This window comes from Euleptes europaea, chromosome 1 (genome assembly GCF_029931775.1).
Source record: "Euleptes europaea isolate rEulEur1 chromosome 1, rEulEur1.hap1, whole genome shotgun sequence".
Classification (NCBI taxonomy): domain Eukaryota; kingdom Metazoa; phylum Chordata; class Lepidosauria; order Squamata; family Sphaerodactylidae; genus Euleptes; species Euleptes europaea.
Genome location: NC_079312.1, coordinates 139,383,492 through 139,388,039, shown reverse-complemented (window position 1 = coordinate 139,388,039; position 4,548 = coordinate 139,383,492). Strand labels below are relative to the sequence as shown.

General features: G+C 44.5%; 1 non-coding gene across 1 annotated transcript; it reads right to left on the bottom strand.

Annotated features, from left to right (window-relative positions):
- Nucleotides 1-4,247: 4,247 nt before the first annotated feature.
- Nucleotides 4,248-4,335, bottom strand: LOC130493638 (small nucleolar RNA SNORD16). The gene has a single exon (XR_008934001.1). It is a non-coding gene; the product is annotated as a small nucleolar RNA SNORD16 (small nucleolar RNA).
- Nucleotides 4,336-4,548: the final 213 nt, after the last annotated feature.

The following is a 4,548-nucleotide window of genomic DNA, read 5'->3' as shown; positions in this document are numbered from 1 at the left end:
TCACACAGATCACAAACCTCTGTTAGGACTGTTCTCAACCGACAAGCCAACTTCTTAATTCTCTCACCATGTATGCAGTGTTGGAGTATTTTCTGTAGTGCTTACGCTTAAGCACTGGTGTACAAACCTGGCAGAACAATTGCTAATGCTGACATTTTCAGTCCATTACCAGTTCCTGTTCCTGTTCCTGAAGTAGAGATGCCTCTGACGTGGAAGCAGGCGGATTAGCAGTTATCCAGGATACACCACCAGAACTCCTTGCTTTATAGAAAACAGTGTTGTTTAATTTACAGTGCACAGATAAAAGACAAACCGTCACGTACACTTCTCTCCAGCAAACTTCCCAACACAGAGTTACAGTTACATAGGCTTATATACATAACTCCACCTGAAACCAATAAGGCCACCTGCAGACCTGGCCACAGTATTACATCATCCTTACTGCTTCAAACCGGTTAGTTGCAGTTCACCCTAGAACCTGCAAGGCTATTGCTGCCTCTTGCATCATCATAGATGCCTCTGATCTGACAGCTACCTGTCAGCTGTCTCTGTCAGATTATTATGGGCAGATTATTACGGGCAGCCTCCTCCACTGGAAGTCTTAATGTTGGAAAATCTCCTAGATGCACCTTTTCGGGCTGATCAAGTTGTAGAATTAACTGTTTGGGATCCTACAATGACTGACATTTTAAACTGGTTATAGAAGAGATGGCCAGTTGAGGAACTGCCTGAGAAATTCAAGCCATTCACAAGCTGCCAGCATGAATTATCTGCCCATAATGGATGCTTTCTATGAAGGGGTTCATGAAACCATTTTGTCCACACTGCATGCTGTACATCCAAGAACTGTACTCCCGACACACCCCTAGGCCCACCCTTTCTCCCACTAGTGCAGAGGGAGCATTGCACTGTACATTAGGATAATTGAGATTGCTGATTGTGAGGATCCGTCCCGAGGCCCCCGCCTATCTGCCCCGCGGCCTGGCCAACTCGACCCGGAGGGGGCTTCCTTGGCCTCAGAATGGGCTTCCTGAGAGAAGGCCTTTCCCTCCTCTTCAGCCCCTCGGGCGGTCTCTGCTCCACCGAGCCACCTGCTCCACAGTAGACCGTCGCTGCTGCTTCCTCCTCGTCCTCCACCTCCCTCCTCGTCATATAGGCCAGCCCCCCCGGACCCGCCCCTTCCCCATCCTCCCTTCCTGCCGGGCAGGGGTTCCACCAATCGGCCCCTGCCGGCTCCGTCAGCCCGCCCTCCCTCTCAGGTGGGCCGTGGCCCCAACCCAGCTGATTGGTGGCTCCTGCTCCACCGCCCCCACTTACGTCCACCCGGCCCTCTGCCACCTCCCCGCTCGGCTCCCTCCGAGTCGGGTGAGACCGCGGCAGAGTCGGGGGTCCCAGCGCGGCCCCCGGAGGCGGCGCCCCATGGACCCCGACGCCACCGAGCCGCGGCGCCGCGCTGCTCGGCCCCAGCCCTCCTGGCCGGGACGGCGATTTCCCCGGGGCCTTCGCGGGCTGCGGAGCAGTCAGCCCCGCCCCTTTGCCCTGGCCTTCCCACCCGGTAAGGCCGCCGCCGGGCAGTCCCGCGGGACACTGATGAAATTTGGATTCAGCATGTAATAAAGAAAGACAGTAAAGAAGTGTTCTAATATGAAAACAAAATTCCCACAAATTACCACCATGTTTTTTTAAGTCCTAATGTAGCGTACAAGTTTTTCAAAAAAGTTTTATTGTTAGAAAGTGCAAAAAAAAAAAAAAAAACAGGAACGTCAGAAATTATGGGGGAAAAACAATACATAGATTACATAGACCAAAAGAAAAAAAAGATTACAAAAATTACATAGACCAAAGAAAAAGACCATTCTTGAACTTCATTTGCAAACCCCAATGTGAGCAGCAACCCATTCCACTAATTCTCTACTCATTAAGACATAAAATATTGGTTTACCTAATTAAATTATTTATATTACAGTCAGAGGTTTTACTGAAATAAAGTAACAAATTACCCCACACCTTATTAAATTCTTCCCCCACCTTATATCCTTGAATTACTCTGGTATTAAAAGTAATTTTTTCCAAAATCATGAACATTTTTATTTTCTGTCGCCACCTGTCCAACGTAATATTTTCTGCCATTTTCCAATTTGCGGCGATTACCAGCCTTGCTGCTATAATAAAAAAAACTTACTAATGTTTTCTGTGTAAAATTCCCATTTTGTTCAAAAATAGATTCAGGAGAACTATCTGCACTGAGGGTTCTATTTTTTTCTTTGGTAATCGCCTCAATTACCTTAAAAATTTCTTTCCAAAATTTTTGTATAACTGGACAGCCCCAGCACATGTGGATAAATGTACCAATTTCCCCACATCCTCTCCAACAATGCCTATCTATTCCCTTATTTATAAGATGTAATTTTTGTGGGGTAAAGTACCATTTCTGCAATACTTTTATACCATGTTCCTGAATTTTCATGGATATCGATTTGAATCGGGGTCTTTTAAAAATTTCCTTCCACTCCTCCTCACTCAAATTCATTTTTAACTCCCCTTGCCATATCCTCTTTAATGATGAAGCAGTTTTATATTCCTGATCAATTAATATCTTGTATATTCTTGAAATCAATTTCCTTTCCTTTACATCAATCTTACCAACTAATTCCTCAAAGTCATTCAAAGGCTTTTTCATTTGTTCTTGTATTTCCTTCTTACTCAAAAAAGTTATCTGATATTTCCATAGCCAATGACTTTGTTTAGGGAGGAAAGCCTCAAGGCCCATTAATTCCCCCTCCTCTTCTATTGTTTTCTTAACATTCTTTATAAACATCATTTTATCAAGAATCCTTTCAAATTCCATTCCATAACCTCTTAACACCTCAAAATTTGGATGGTAGACAAAAGGTATTATTGGGGAATAAGCCGGGTATAAATTCTTTTTCCATTTGTTCCCACAAATCACCACCATGTTTTTTTAAGTCCTAATGTAGCGTACAAGTTTTGAGACAAAAATTAAAACCAAAGAGCCACTTCCAGAATCACAGACTCAGTTCAGACATAATGGTAAACCATGCCTTATATTAACTAGGGCTAATTTGTGAAGTCATGATTCAGCTCACTCCGATCCTGAATTGTTGCAGCAAATTTTGATATTTCTTCCTCTGCTTAGGAGGGCATCAACAGGGAACAAGGCAAGATTAAATTAGGATGCTTGCATTCAGAAATCAAGCAAAGCCATAATTAATACTAACTGTGCTTAATAAACAAGCTTCAGATCCTCTTTTGATTGATCATAACTAGTAGTAGACTAAAGTTTGGGGAGGGGCCGTGGCTAGGGTTGCCAACCTCTAGGTAGTAGCTGGAGAGCTCCTGCTATTACAACTGATCTCCAGCCAATAGAGATCAGTTCACCTGGAGAAAATGGCCGCTTTGACAATTGGACTCTATGGCATTGAAGTCCCTCCCCTCCCCAAACCTTGCTCTCCTCAGGCTCCTCCCCAAAAACCTCCCGCCAGTTGCCAAGAGGGACCTGGCAACCCTAGCCGTGGCTCAGTGGTACAGCATCTGCTTGGCATGCAGATGGTCCCAGGTTAAAGGGACTAGGCAAGTAGGTGATGTGAAAGACCTCTGCCAGAGATCCTAGAGAGCTGCTGCCAGTCTGAGTAGACAATACTGATTTTCATGGACCAAGAGTCTGATTCAGTATAAAGCAGCTTCATGTGTGTTCATGTGTGGAGTGGCCTGCATTCAGTTAACCACACTAACCATAACTAGTTTAATCTACCCAACTGTTGCAGTCATCTTCAGAGGTCATTCTTTGGGTGCCCTTGCAATCTGAGGCTGGATAGGTGGCAACCTCAGAAAGGCTCCATCCCTACTCCACCATGGCATCAAATGATGCAATTCCCTCTCCAGAGAGATTTGTCTGTCCCTCTCAATCACTGTCTTCCATCAGGGGGAAACTTATCTGTTTCATTTGAAATTCCCTCTAGGGTTTCGTCTCTGTGTTGAAAATATAACAAAAATGGCTTTCAGGCCAATAGTGTGATGTCATTTCCCGGAAAACCCAGAAGTGATGTCATGTCTCTTTAGAAATAAGCAAAATCAGTTTTACCACAGAATTTTTAGTGAGTGCTAGAGAGGACTGGTGTCACTTCGGTGGAAAACCCAGAAGAGGATGAGTACAAGCCTGGGGGGAGGGGGAGACATCTTAGTCACAAGCAAATTATATTATTCCTGTTCCTCAACAGCTCAAATATTGCTCAGTTCCAAGAGGTCTTCAGGTCTTCAGTGTATGAACAGCAAGCAACTGTCCCTGAATAGGATGCAAATTACAACATCACAGCAATATGTGTGTGTACCTACAGACAAAACACACAAATACACAGTATATTCAAATTAGGAATCCATTCAGCTCTTCCAAGTGTAAAATCCTCTTGGCAAAGCACTGTTATTGATGGCTTACAACTACCACAATGCTAAAGAGACTCCAAGGAGTTATGCCAATCTGCCCCCTTTTTTGCACTTGTGTACCATTAACTGAGAGCTTTGAACATTTTC